Source organism: Rattus norvegicus, chromosome 9, assembly GCF_036323735.1.
Source record: "Rattus norvegicus strain BN/NHsdMcwi chromosome 9, GRCr8, whole genome shotgun sequence".
Classification (NCBI taxonomy): domain Eukaryota; kingdom Metazoa; phylum Chordata; class Mammalia; order Rodentia; family Muridae; genus Rattus; species Rattus norvegicus.
In genome coordinates, this window is record NC_086027.1 from 86,245,451 (window position 1) to 86,260,725 (window position 15,275).

Below are 15,275 nucleotides of genomic sequence, written 5' to 3' on the forward strand. Positions count from 1 at the left end.
CAGTGGTCTTCAGCGTCATGGTCACAGTCATGTTTAGGAACAGGGGAGATGCCATCGTACTGATGAAGGTAAAAATGAGGACAGGAAGTGGGCCCCTCAACTTGAATCAAGTTTAATCACATAGTTCAGGTCATGAAGATCAAGTCCCTGGCTGGGTAGAGTGGTGTACACCTTTGATCCCAGCACTCTGGGAAGCACAAGCATACATACATACATACATACATACATACATACATACCCACACACATACATACATATATACCCACATACATACATATACACACACATACATATATATATACAGACACACATACATATATACATACACACTTACATACATACACACATACATATATATATACACACACATGCATATATACATATATACAAACAATATCATCAACCATCAGGTACAAACTAGCCTGATGACCCAACCATGATATTCTCAGGCAACAAAGGCTGTTTTCCAAAGTCTCTTATTCAGTCTTAATACCCTATGTAGGACAAGCATGGCTCAGTCTAAGCCACTGCGACCCACCCTCTTTCCCTGCCTCCCTTTCAGTGTCTCACCTGCCTAGGGTGAGATGCAAAAACACAACAAAGAATACAATACTTTTGTTGGGTTTCATATTTGGATCATCGCAAGCCGAAGCTCAGTCTCCCCACCCCCTCTTCTTTCCCACAGGCAAGTGTGCACATGCACGTGTAGACACACACTTCTACACAAGTCCGCATGTGTACACGCACACACACATGTGCTGACTGCACGAGGTCAGAATGAAAATATGAAAGGGATTAGGAACAGATTATAATCTGTTCCCCTGAATCAGAAACCTACAAACGCAAGCTAGAGATTTCCTTTCACACATCTTGCTGACCTCCAGATGCCATGGAATGTGCTAAACACTGTGGTTTCTCCTTTCACTTTTCACTGCCCTTCGGATTAGTAGGATGTCACTGAGGTCATCGGTAACATACACACTAAGTACATGGAGATCAGTCCCATGGTGGTAGTTGTTTCAGGGTTGCAGTGGGGGTGGTCAGGTGAGTGGTGTCACCAGAGGACAAAGTGGCTGATAAAAGTTTAAAAAGTATTGTAAAGATCTTACACCAAACTCTTTGGCCAGTTACAAACTATTGACTCTCAGATGTCAGGCTTCTGGCGGTGTTAGAAATAGTCAGCAGTTTACATAGGAGGAAATGAAACAATTAGTCTGAAATGACAGAGCTCCTGCATTCTGCAACCAGAATTCATAAGCAATCCCTTGTGCACAAAAGCCAGTAATCTCCCTGATAGCTCTGCCCTTTGCTGGATACCTGGGCAGTCCATAAGTGACTTTGAAGATGATGATGGTGGTAGAGATGATGATGATGAAGAAGATGATGATGATGAATGGGAGAAAACAAAGGAAGGAATGAAATTCTGATAGTGTCCTGATGGTTTGTATCCATGAGAATATGTTATTAACAAGACAGGATGCCATGGATTACAGAGTTACTCAGGAGGCTCCTCTCTTCATTCTAAATTTGTTATCTACAATAAATTATGGGAGAAGGGGTAGGAGTGATGGCTCAGCAGTTAAGAGCACTGTGTGCTCTTTCAGAGGACCCAGTACCTCTATGGCAGCTCACAAATATCTGTAGCTTAATTCCGGGGGCTCTGACTGTCTCACATAGATGTACATATAGGCAAAACACCCCAATGCACATAAAGTAAAAGTAAACCACAACAAAATCAATCCGGGAGAAGTGGACGTACCATCCTATGTTGTACACTGCTTAGTTGTGTAGCCTGCCTGCCAACTTCTGATGGACAGTCCCAAACCCGTGGGCACATAGACTTCCCTGGCTAAAGTCATTGGGTCACAAAACAAAACAGAAAGATGGACATTTGAGGAAGAGAGCTTTAGGACCAATTTGGGGAGAGATAACAGAGGGTGAAGTGATTAGAATATACTACATATCTGCGTTGTTTTAAAAAAAAAGAAGACAAGTGCGTATATAGTATCATATGGATGACTCAGACTAAGAGGAGGATGCATAAAATAAAGACTCAGCATCCTGTGGGATGAGTGGGGCATGGTCAATGGCATGACTGGCTGTGGTCCATCAGGAAGAAAACTAAAAGCATGGGAAAGCAAAAAGGGCCTGACCTGAGCATCTGAAGCACTGACCACTTGAGAACTATAAGCAGCTCCCTCTGGTGCTTAGGTAAGTGGCATTTACATCCTAAGGCTTGGTTTCTTTGTTTGCTGGAAATAACAGTGTCTTCAATGCAGAGGTAAATGGCTTGTATGAGCTAAAATGAGTTAGTACTTAGCAGGGTCAATAGTTTTGGTCAAGGTTCTGTGATTGGTGACTCTCTTGATACTATAGAGAACTCCTAGTCACTAGGCTTTGGATTCCCAGTAACAGAAAATCTAGGCAGAGTAGCTCACCTTTAATTTGAAAGGCAATGAGTAAGGCCTGGCTTCAGGCATAGCTCAGCCAGAGATCCATGTATCTATGTTGGAATAACTTGTCAGTCTTTAACAACTAGTTGTCAAAAGGCAGAAGAGGGAATACTCCAGTCAGGAGAGAGAGAGAGAGAGAGAGAGAGAGAGAGAGAGAGAGAGAGAGAGAGAGAGAGAGAGAGAGATATGAATGGATGGATAGATAGATAGATAGATAGATAGATAGATAGATAGATAGATAGATAAATAAATAAATCAGGGATCCTGGTAGGTAGCTTTTACAGATTTCCGTTGAGTCCAGACTCCACAAAGGCTAGTTGACATGAACAGGTTCACGACATTTCTTCAGTTTTACCCTGAGTTCTTATATTGTACAAGCCAGGTCTAGAATGCCTGTAAACCGCATCATACCTATGAGGGGATTTTTCTGTCTACATCACCTTTATCCTGAGGATGGCTTCTCTCATGCTTGTTAAATGGCTGTCTGATAGAACAGTGTCATTGGTTCATAGGACAGTGGACTAGAGGCAAGAAAGTTGTTTCTTACACCAACAAAAAGCAGATTACAGCCTCACTATGGCTTTGGCTTTGAATCAGGGATTTTGTCAAGAGTTGCCTCTGGTTATAGATTAACTTAATAGCTGGTTCTGAGCCAGTCGTAAATTAAAGCTTGGTAGTTATTGTTAGATAGAGACCCAAGGAAGCTAGTTCATGACTGGAGACTAGTTTTCTATTGCCATGACCTCCCCCCCGCCCCATATGATTAAAATCAACTTGAAGGGAAAAGGATTACATTCCATGACCTGGTCGTAGTCCATCATTGGAGAAAAGTTGGGTAGGAACTCAAAGCAGAAGCCTGGAGTTGTCAGGAACTAAAACAGAAAACACAGCAGTTCTATCACTGGCCTGCTCCCTGTGGCTTTCTCCACCTATATTTTATACAACCTAGGACCACCAGCCCCAGGCTGGCTCCACTCACAGTGGCCTTGACACTCCCACACCAATCATTAACAACAAAAATGGCCCCCAGACTTGCCTACAATCTGATGGGAGCATGTTCTCAATAGAGTTTTCTTCCCAGATGGCTCTAGCGTGTGTCAAGCTGACAGAACACTAATAAGCATAGGTTCTGGAGGAGGGAGATGTTGTTGTTAAAGTATAAAAAATTTAAAAAGTATGGCTGTCTTTTATCCCCCACTAGATCTGGCACTGTGGTGCCCCAAAATATCTGCTGGATATCTTAATTCTCAGTCAGCAAAGCCCCTTACCCACTTTGCTCCATCCCATATCACACTGCCGAAGGCCTCTCTCTGAGCTGTTAGCAATCTCTCTACCTGTCTAGTTCCCAAGGCAGGTTTCCGTGCCAGAAACACACATCCCAACTCTGTGGCGGCCCAGACCAGCTGCCCCACACTTTCATTCACTTAATTGCTACAAAGAACACACAACACAATAACCTTTGGCCCAATTGTTAAGATATAATTGCCCACCTACACATACAAAGCCCAATACACATCCATCCCTTAAAAACATTTGTCCTAACCTGTAAAGGTACAGCGTAGAATCTTAACATCACCCGCCATATTCTCCTGCCACGGCTTCTCTCCCCCTGCCACTGCTTCTCTCCCTCTCGTTCCCGTCTCTTTTTCCTTTCTGTTCCAGTCTCCTCCTCTTCCTTCAAACTTCTCTCCCGCCCATCCTTCCTTCTCCTCTAATGTCAGGCCTCCTTCTATCCTGTACCTGCCCCTCACGTATATTTTACAAATTCAATGGGGAAAAGGTTCTGGTGAAGTCACCTGAGTCCTGAGCACATGACTAGGTAACTGTCAGCGGGGCAGTGGAATTAACATCAAAATACAGATATCTCCAGGGCAAACCAAACAGGGAGAGATGTGTTCTTCCTTTGTATGCCACGGGCAGGTGTCTGTATGTCTGTCAACCCTTCACCTATGCTCCTTTAAGCAACCCTAAGTAAACTCACTGGGTCAGAAGAAGAAAAGCCGTAAAAGTAAGGAACTAGTTAGAGATGGGGAAGTCGATGAAAGACTAGTGGATACGTGAGTGGATATGATCAAAATACTTGTATAAAAATATCATAAAACTTGTCATTATGTATAATTAATATATGGTATTAAGACATTGAAAATGAAAGTGACCCAAGGAGCCATGAATGTCATAGGCGTTCAAGACACAATCAAGGGAATTCATAACCAAAGATTCTGGCTGTAAATCATTGGAAAAACGAGTCTCACCACCACAGCTGTCCGTCTGTATCCGACCTCCCAGCACTCTGTACCAGGAAGCAGTGCTTCATTGGGTTACTTCAGGTTTCAAGTTCACATATTTATAAACAGCTAGGACCTGACTTATAATGAGGCAATTTCTAAGCATCTTACTCTTTTTTAGAAACGAAAAATCTGATTTTTAAAGCTCTATTTTAAGGTGTGTGTGTGTGTGTGTGTGTGTGTGTGTGTGTGTGTGTGTGTGAATGCCACTTGTGTGTATGTGCCTGCAGAGGTTAAAAGAGAGCATCAGATCCTTGGAGCTGGAATTACGGGTGGTTGTGAGCCATCTGATGTAGGTGCTTGAGGCTGAACTCAGGACCTCTGTAAGAGCAAGAGCTGAGTCATCTCTCCAGCCCTTGAGGATTTGTTTTGATTCTATAAGCTTATCACCATTTAGAGGAAGATGGGAGGGACCAGAGGGATAGAGAGAGGAAGGGAGGGAGGCAGAGAGAGGGGGAGAAAGAGAGAGAAGATGAACTCAATTAAACCTTAATAAAATGGTAAATGAAGTAGCAGCTCTATTATGTCATTCACAAGATAATGCAAAAGCAAGAAAAGCTACAGGCTAATTAGCCTCCTGAGAGAGGTTCTAATATTTCACTAAGTCACGGAGGTAAATCCTAAGCTATTGGAAGAAGAAGAAAACTATGAATTGCCATGTCCACCTGCTCCTGTTGTTTAAAAAAAAAATGTTGCTCAGGGATGGCCTCTCGCCTTTTTCTATCAAGTGTTTCTTAAACTTCCTTGCAACTTTTCAGCCCCTCACATTTGCCTCTGGCTGATTTTAAATTATGCTAATTGGAAGAAGGAAAAATGCTGGTAATAGAATAAAACGGAAAGCCATTTCTTATAGCATCTGGTGCAATCTGAGCCATTTAAAAGTGCATCTTATGGAATAGAGATGTGAACGAGCAATGCCAGTCTGATTGCAAACAACATGGGTCTCATTAGGATATGTCAATCTGATTACTAGGTAGGGAGACTCTGCAGATTAGTACAGTAGGCCTTAATTGCATCTTCCATATTATGTGTGTAATAGATAGTTTCTCTGGGTCTACATTTAAGCCACTTTCTTGCATGGCTGTCTTTTTCCAGCGCTACACAAAGCTGTGTCTGTCTTCTGCTAAGTTGATTTCAGCTATGTTCTTCGGCCCTAATTCTATTTTCTCCCAAGTATTCATCAAGTTTTCTCCAGCAGTGCTATAAACAAAAAAACATATCCAGGGTGATTGCCAGAAATCAGATATGTCAGTGGTCTATTACCTATTCAACTGGGAGCTGTCAGTGGCTAGGGGCACTTCCTCCAGAGGGAAAGGGTAAAATAACTGAGGCCCCAGCCCCCTGACTCAGCAATGGGTCTTAATTGGGTTGTTGATTTAAGTGGGTGGTACAGTTTAACCATTGTCAAAATCCATTTCGTTCTTTCATTTGTCTGGAATAATTCAGACATCTTAGCCCAGGTCTTGACTTTGGTATACACTATAAAGTCTGTGGCTTATCACATCCTAGTGTGCTGTTGAGATGATGAGATGAAATGTTCAACAGTCACATTCTGAGGGATCACAATCTCCCTAACCCTTGCTCCAAGTCTTGAATCCTCTACTGGCACTACAACAGCTCCTTGACCATCGACACAGAAAAGGAGCTCTCCAGGAGCTGAGAACTGGGGTCGGCAGTTGGACAGGCTTTGAGATGAGGCAGGGGAGACTAAAGGGTTAGCGATCCAGCCAAGTAGGTCCTGTACAGATCCCAGAGTTAAGCTCTGCATCACGTAAGTCCCTCAAACCTCTGCTTGCTTTTTTTTTGGGGGGGGGGAGGGGTTGTTTTTGTATCTGAGACCCCAGAGAACAGATACCCAAGATGTGCTAGAAAAAAGCCTCACTCTCCAGAGATGTTAAAAGGATTCAAGTTTCAAATACGATTTGAAATGTCTAGATTAAAAGGGCAGAACCAGTTTAAGAGAGGCCTTCTCAGAACCTTTCATAAGTCAATGAGTTTGCTAAGTCAAATGAGTGGAAGGGGGACTTGTAGAGTGCATCATATGGTGTCTGCTCTTATTCAGCCACAGAACCCTGTCCTTTTGAAAGATCCCACGCAGAGAGACCCTTACTCAAGTCTTGGGAAATCGCGGACCCCAGACACAGAGAGACCATTTTGGATGTAATAAGCAAAGGCGAGGTTTATTACGGAGACCTATTACAGAGATCTCCGGGCCGACACATATCCCACGCAGGAGACAGAGGTGTCGACCCCGAGAGGCTGGGAAAAAGAGTATTTAAAGGCAGAGGCTGTGAGCACCAGGGGATGGGGGATGTCAAAGGGGAATGCACCACAAGTTACAGGATTGTTTTATGGCTCCAGGAGATAAGGGGACGCCAGAAGGTTTTATGGCCCCCTGGTTCCTGGAACAGAGCTACTAAATCAGGAGAAGGGTAGGGTCTTCAGGTCCTCATTATTTTTAAACGTTTGTCAAAACTGATGGAGCATTTGTATTTGAAACACCTCTGGTTAGGCTTGGGCTGTCCGGTTTCTTGGAATGCTCTCTGTAGGACACAATGGCTGAAGAGCACAAGTAGGGGCTTATCAGGGTCTGGAGGACATCTGGTTAAAGTATGACTCTGAGTAAGCTGGGGGGATGTCTTTGGATGGTTTATGGCTCAGTCCTCGATAGCCTGAGCTGGTTCTTGCATTCCTTTTCTTTATCTTTATGGCCTGCTATTCCTGGCGGCAGGGCTTAGCCCTGAGTTTGTGGCTTTTGGGGCTAACTCTTTTCATTTTATATTTTTAAACCTAGAATTCGTATAATTTTCTTTTCATTCCCGTCTTCTCCTACTAAATAATTCTAATCTTAGAATTTTGATATCAAGTCTCGTATTTGGTCTCACCAGTTGTCCTAACTGACTGGTACTGTTGTCTCACAACCATTAACCGCACAGCACCCACTCGATTTTTAACAAAAGCAATTAACCTGTTTGTCACGCAGGAGCCAAAAACTAAAACCAAGAAAATTATTAATAATGGCCCAGCTGTAGCAGAGAGTAGGGTAGTCATCCAGGGAGATCTACTAAACTAGCTCTCGAACTATCTCTGATGTGTTTTTCTGTCTGTCTTTTGTCTAACCTTTTTCTAAGTTTATTTATGGAGTCTTTAATTATTCCTGAATGGTCTGTATAGAAGCAACATTCTTTCAGTGTAGCACACAGGCTCCTTCTTTAAGGAATATCAGGTCTAATCTTTTTTTATTTTGAAGGACTATCTCTGAGAGGGAGGTTAGGTATTTTTGGAGGTCAGCTAAAAAGTCTTTAGCATCAGGATTCTAATCTGGACACTATCTGAACCTATACACCAAGGTCATGACTGTCTTTTAGAACTTCTAAACTTATATAGGTTGTGATCCCTGAGGCACAATCCCAAGAAGTGTTAGGAGTACTAACATATGTAATGTTACATCATTTGTAATAGAAATCAAGCCTATCCCACACCTATCTTGATAGAACCCAGGACAAACATGACTGAATTTCCCTCTAGGTCCCAGCTCTCAGCCCTAACAGCTAGTACACGGCTGGTGAGGGCTGAGAATTGACGGCTGTCAGGGTGGTCAGCAGCACCAGGTACGGTCCTTTCCAGCGAGGCTCGAGTGTCTGGGCTCAGTGTAGCTGCTTCCGACCTGGAACTGATGGGATGTCTCAGGGGTCTCCGGGGCATAGGCTGCTGTCAGCTGTGAGCAGATTTCTTTCTGTATCACCTGTAGGTCTTTTAGCCTGGCACACAAATCATTATTACTATGGCACTATGACATGTTGGTTCAGTAACATCATCTAATACAGTCAGGGGAGCTTAGGCCCCATATAAGATCTCAAAGGGGGTAAAGCTGAGTCTGGAAGGGGTATTTCTTGCTCTGAAGAGAGCAAGAGGGAAGGAGTGTCACCCAGTCTGTGCCAGTCTCCATGGTCAATTTGTTTAGGGTCTCTTTTAGAGTTCTGTTTATTTACTCTACCTGTCTTGAACTTTGAGGTCTGTAAATATAATGTAATTTCCAATCGACCTCTAAATATTTGGCCACACCCTGGCTTACCTTGGCAACGAAAGTAGGACCGTTGTCTGACCAGATTACCTTGGGCATTCCAGACCTGGGGAAGATTTCTTTCAGTATCTTCTTGATGATTGCAGAGGCCGTCTCTCGTTTGGTGAGGAAAGCTTCTGTCTATTTCTGAAAAAGTATCTACAAGCACTAGGAGATTATATTTTTCTGGTTTTATCTCAGTGAAGTTCACTTCGACTTTTCGTTAAACTCTCTAGGTCTCTTTGTCCTGTTTGTTAAGCATTTATTTATTGACGTATTTTATACTTTTTTATTGTCTCTCTTGGCTAAAATCTTAAAGTCTATTATATATATTTTAACTATTTGGACAAACTTCTTATCTCTTAAATGAGTCTATTTTTTAATTTGGCAAAGTGAGTCTTTTGTTTGTTCTTTGGGGAGTATAGCTTCCCCTCAAGTGTGCCATTGTCCTTTATCTTTTAAGCAATTTGGGCCTTTTCTAAGTGAGGCCATCCCTTAGTCTAATCCTAGTTCTCAGTGGCTGTCTCTTGCAGGCCTGTAACCAGGATAGGCTCCTGTATAGCCATTTCCCGAGCCACTTTATCTGTTTTGTCACTGCCCCATGTCACTGAATCTCTTCCCTCCTGTTTTCCTGGGCAATGAATAGTACTCACAGTTGTTGGCTTCATCAGGGCATCCAAGAGATGGCAAAGGCATCTGTGGCGCTGATGTGCTGGGGGGGTAGAGGTTCAGCCATTCTAGATGACATTGTGTTGTCCACCATGGCAGCACCCACTTGTCTCTGACCTTCATTCATGAAGAGAACTGTTCCTGTCTGTGGACAAGGTCCTCGGCTTTCAGCAGGGATCAATCAGCCAGTCGCAGAGGTCTTTCCTCCACCCATGTGCTTCTGTCAGTGTTTGACACTCGTGCTGTGGTGGCTCCAGGTCCGGATTGGGCAGCAAGGTGACCAGATTGTCCCCAACCGGTGGAGAATCTAGTCCATGGCAGCTGACCAGTGGTCCCATCTTTGGACACTCTATCAGCCACTCTATCACAGTTTAAGTCCTGGATTGGGTGATAATTGTTAGTGCCCGGCTGGCAGGAACGGTGTGTTTCAGGCAGAAAAGCACTAAGCCATTCAACTCCCAGCATCAGTTACTGGTGTACTGAGACAGGTCTTAAGCTCCACATACACAGTCTATAGATATGTATACACATGGCCTCATCCAGCCATTTCAGCCCACGCAAGCCAATTTGGAGAGCAATTTTCTCATGAGCAAGGGATAGGGGCAGTCAGGGATGACCATGAATTAGTGGGTGGGTTACCCGGCCCACGCCAAGGTCCACTGTTCTTCGGGCAGTCCATAAGTATTGTTTGTTGTCAGTAGGCCCCTGTACCAAAGGTCTTTGGATACTGGCCCACTGGAGCATAGGAGCACAGAGCATTGGGTCCCTGTCCAGCACTCTAGGACCAAGAAGCTCTCCAGTGGCCCCTCTTGTTCTTTCTTGGGCAGTCCCTGACCCAGTGTCCTTTTTCTTTGTATTAGGCACACTGATCTTTAGCCAGGAATTCTCTTCTGTTGCCAGGTACTATCTTCCTAGGTTCCCTAACTACTGTGGCCAGTATATGTTCCTCTCTCGTCTTTTATCTCTCTTTAGCTCTCTAACTTCCTCTTCTTTTTGTCTCTTTTCTTCTCTAGCTTTCTGTTCTTTTTACCTCTTTCTTTTTTAACCTTATTTTCTCTGTAACTTATATTAACTCTCAGCAACTTAACTTAACCCTTTAAATTTCTGTAACATTTTCTTTATCCTTTTTTTATCTTAGCCAGATTGGTGGGGCATTTTTTTAGCCCCTCAGAGACCCACCCTTGGAGCCTGGCAGCAGACCTGGAGCACTCCCTACCTTTAGGCGTCTGAAGAGAGCAGGCAGAAGTGAGGGCCTTCCATCCATCTCTGGAACACTTTTTCTGGCCTCTAGTAGGATTCCGTCTTTCCTCGGTGGTAAAGAAGACCTGTAACAGTTACTAACAAGCATCTCAAATGGGATGGTGAGAAAACAAGAGAATCTTGAGAATAGAGGTCCACTGAAGAGGGCAAATAGCATTTAGTCACACAGCTAAGCCAAGAGGCTTTCTTGGGACAAAAAGACCTTGTGTCTGTGAAACAGAAAAGTGAGCAGAGGGGCAGTCTATCTGTTACTGGTTGTCTCTCTGGACTTAGATTTTCCCTTAAGGAGTACCTTCCTTTAGTGCCAGCTCAGTGGTTTTATCGCTCAAGAGACCCATCCTCTAAATGGCACTAGGCTTTCAGTAACAACTAATAATAAAAGGATGGAGAGACGATAGAACCTGAGTGTTAGATACTAAGCAGCTGACAAAAGAATTGTAACCAGTTCACCTGGGGCTTTCAGGACCTCAGTAGCAGCCCTTTACCAAACTTTCTCAGTGGGCTAAAGGCCCATGGAAAAGAAAACATTAATCCTGACCTCGGCCACAGCCAAAGCCTGAATTCTAAATTTAAACTGGCAAAACAAAACAAAGTTCTTTACAGTTTGTTGCAGATTCTTTGAAACTATTTTAGGGGCTTCTCTGTCCCCCAACCTGGGACATTTCGACCACAGGGGCAGGAACTGGCTGCTGTGGGGATAGGATCAAAGGCATTCTCCATGCTAATGATGACCAGTGAGAAAAGTAATTTAATGCTGGAGACTGACTCCTCTCTTGGAATAGGGCCAGCAGATAAGGCAGGCTCCTTAAAGAACTTCTCCTAATGAGCACCCTCTTTCTGTGAGCAAGAGTTGAAGGTCTGGTCACTAAAAGCAGAAATTCCTTTCTTGTTCTTGTTTTTCTTAGAGTCCTCTCCCACCTCACTTTTAGCCTTTTTAGATCATTCTTCCTGTAGCATTTCTAACACAGCCTGTCCCTTTTTTATATCCTGTTGACAGCATTTCTGATCTTTTAGGCAGCTACGCACTAAGTGTCATACCGGCTGAAACTCCGCCTTTAAGATTCCTTGCTCCCAAGCAAAATTTAAATCCTTTTTCAGCTTATCTCAGCTGTCCACCGTGAGATTCCCAGAGATCGCAAACCAAGGTGTAGCAATTCACTAAGAAATCTCTTTGTAGTGTTTTTTTTTTATCCTAAACCTTTTTCTTTTAAACAGCTCCTGAAGAGCCAGAAAAATTGGGAGAGACTTGAGAAGTCCCCATGCTCGCTGCAGCAGCTCCGCAGCTAATTTCGCTCCCCCCTACTGTGTGTTTCAAGCACAAGCACAGATAAAACACTATGTTTTAAAAACTTAACATTGGCTATCAACCAACACACCGCCACTAGAGCGGGGTCCATAAAATTAAGTTTCTTACTCACTATACTTGTTTCATACCGGAGGCCTAATCTGGGGAACTTTTTTATTTATGAGCGGTTTTTTCCTCAAGGCTTTTGTTAATGTCTGTTTACACAACTGTTAACAGCAGCTAGGTTGGTCAAAGGGAGTAAAGGGAGGGGTCTCTCTCCTTGGGGAGGAGGCTCAAGAGAGAAAGACAAAACTCCCTGGCAGAAAACAATTTCTCTCAAGCAAATTATTTTTAACTTTTAACTTAAGCACCAAGAGGACCAAGTAAAACTCTTTGACGAACAAAGCAAACAGTTTCATGATTTCAAACACAGTCGTCAGTCCAAGATTCAAACACAGTCGTCAGTCCAAAATTCAAACACAGTCGTCAGTCCAAAATTCAAACACAGTCGTCAGTCCAAAATTCAAAAACGAAACAAAAGCCAAAAAGACACTCGACAATACCACAGAAAACAAGCCAGACAAACAATATCAAGACAAAGCATCTTATAACCAACTTTCACAGATGCCTGGTACCTTCAGTACGTGGCCCAAACTGCAGCTTAACCTTAGCTGCTTTTGGGATGAGATGGACCATCTGATTCCACCTCCCAACAGGATTCCAGAGTGTCCTCTTGTCCTAACGACTAAGCACACTTGTCCGTGCCTATATTTAAATAGGCAGCCGAACTCGACCTCTGACGGAGTGGGATTCCTCGTCCACTCCCGCCTAGGTAAAAGGAGCATTCCATCTCCTTTGTTCCAGAAAACCAGAGTCAGGTCCTCCTGACTGTCCATAGCCGGGCTCTCCCGACTGTTCTCCGCCCGTGGAACGTCTTCCAGGGGCTGCAGCCTTGCGGGCCCGGGGCGTCCCCCCTTCCGCAGCCAGGGGGTCCTCACGGACCACAAAGGCAGCTGCACTGAGTGGGGATACACATCCACTCTCCTACAGGGCAGGAATACACATCCACCCTCTTACCACAGGGCAGGAATACACATCCACCCTCTCAGCACAAGGCAGGAATACCCATCTGCCCTCTTACCACAGGGCAGGAATACCCATCTGCCCTCTTAACACTGACCAGTACTAAGACACACATATATACACACACGGCGGAACCAAAACAGAGACAGACACAGACTGACAATTGCGGCGCCGCTCACACAGAAACACTCAGACAAACATCCAACTCACCTCCAAGGGGTCTTCGGAGTCTGGGGTAGTCGCGCAGATCCCGGACGAGCCCCCATAAATATGAAAGATCCCACGCAGAGAGACCCTTACTCAAGTCTTGGGAAATCGCGGACCCCAGACACAGAGAGACCATTTTGGATGTAATAAGCAAAGGCGAGGTTTATTACGGAGACCTATTACAGAGATCTCCGGGCCGACACATATCCCACGCAGGAGACAGAGGTGTCGACCCCGAGAGGCTGGGAAAAAGAGTATTTAAAGGCAGAGGCTGTGAGCACCAGGGGATGGGGGATGTCAAAGGGGAATGCACCACAAGTTACAGGATTGTTTTATGGCTCCAGGAGATAAGGGGACGCCAGAAGGTTTTATGGCCCCCTGGTTCCTGGAACAGAGCTACTAAATCAGGAGAAGGGTAGGGTCTTCAGGTCCTCATTATTTTTAAACGTTTGTCAAAACTGATGGAGCATTTGTATTTGAAACACCTCTGGTTAGGCTTGGGCTGTCCGGTTTCTTGGAATGCTCTCTGTAGGACACAATGGCTGAAGAGCACAAGTAGGGGCTTATCAGGGTCTGGAGGACATCTGGTTAAAGTATGACTCTGAGTAAGCTGGGGGGATGTCTTTGGATGGTTTATGGCTCAGTCCTCGATAGCCTGAGCTGGTTCTTGCATTCCTTTTCTTTATCTTTATGGCCTGCTATTCCTGGCGGCAGGGCTTAGCCCTGAGTTTGTGGCTTTTGGGGCTAACTCTTTTCATTTTATATTTTTAAACCTAGAATTCGTATAATTTTCTTTTCACTTTCAAAGCCACACTGACACCCCTCCCCCTGTAGTGCTCACCAGCGTCCCAGCAAAGTAACTTCTCATCTCAGTGCTTACCAGGTCTCTTCAGAACTCAGTTTGGCTTCCATGGCATCTGATTGGCCAGTGAAGACATCCGTTTGGCACAGCGGGTTTTCCGTTGGAGTTCTTTCACACCAAATGGACAATACCAGGAGAGTTCACTTGTATGTTACAGATGGGAAAAGAGACTCTCAGGGAGGTGAAGTGATCCATCAAAGATCGCACAACTAGAAAGTAGCTGGGTATTCATATAAAATCTCGTATTACATGATGTTCCTCCTATGCTTCAGTTAATTTTCCTGTTGTCATGGGATCCATCTCGGGTTTTTTGGTTTGGATAATGATTAGCCTCACTGACTCACAGGCCATCACGGTGAAGAATGGCATTTGAGATGTGTTGCCTGTGGCTTTTATCCTCAGAACGTGAAAATGGTAATTAGAGAGAATCATCACCCCTTTCCACCCTACCCTCATTCTGTATCAGAGGACAGCATCTTAGCTGGAGTAGTTTAAACCTAAGCAAAAGGTAGAATGCGGAGACTAATTCTTACACAGCTCTGTCTTAGAGAAATATTGCACTTGGTCATTTGTTTCCTGAAGGCAAAGAGAGAGGGAGGGAAGGCAGGAGAGATAGAAAGAGGGAGGGGGAGAGAGAGTTATTGGGGGGGGGGGGAGAGAGAGAGGAGCCGTATTGGATTTGGGCCTGGCCACTTTGTGACTCTATAGCTCAAGGTGGCTACGTGACTCTGGGCTGTATGGCCACAGATGCTCACCCCTAAGATGGCTGCTGTACGATTATGAGATTGTTGGACAAAAGCCTCTCCCAGGAAGATTCAGGGAACAATCACAGGATGTTTCAGCCTGAGCAAAGCTAATGCCCTGCCCTGAGCAGATTCCTGAGAAGGGCTCGACCTTTTCAAAGAATATGTCCCCGGAAGACTGTTGCCTCTTTGTTTAAGGAGGATATCTTGCAGTTTAGTGATTCACCCTATATCCTTGGGCACTTCTCAGTCCTCCCCCACCCTAAGCTTCAGTCCCTGCTTCAATTCCTGCTTCAGAGCTTTAAATGCTGTACATTCCTCTCAATAAACGAGACCTTGACAACAGAACCTTGCTTGGTCTCCTT

The 15,275-nt window shown here is 44.4% G+C and overlaps 1 long non-coding RNA gene across 1 annotated transcript; it reads right to left on the bottom strand.

Moving 5' to 3' along the window:
• Positions 1–6,890: 6,890 nt before the first annotated feature.
• On the bottom strand, positions 6,891–14,112 carry LOC134480389 (uncharacterized). Its single transcript, XR_010054814.1, has 2 exons — positions 13,309–14,112; positions 6,891–10,807 (listed from the first exon to the last, which is right to left on the bottom strand). It is a non-coding gene; the product is annotated as an uncharacterized LOC134480389 (long non-coding RNA).
• Between the last annotated feature and the right edge of the window lie 1,163 nt (positions 14,113–15,275).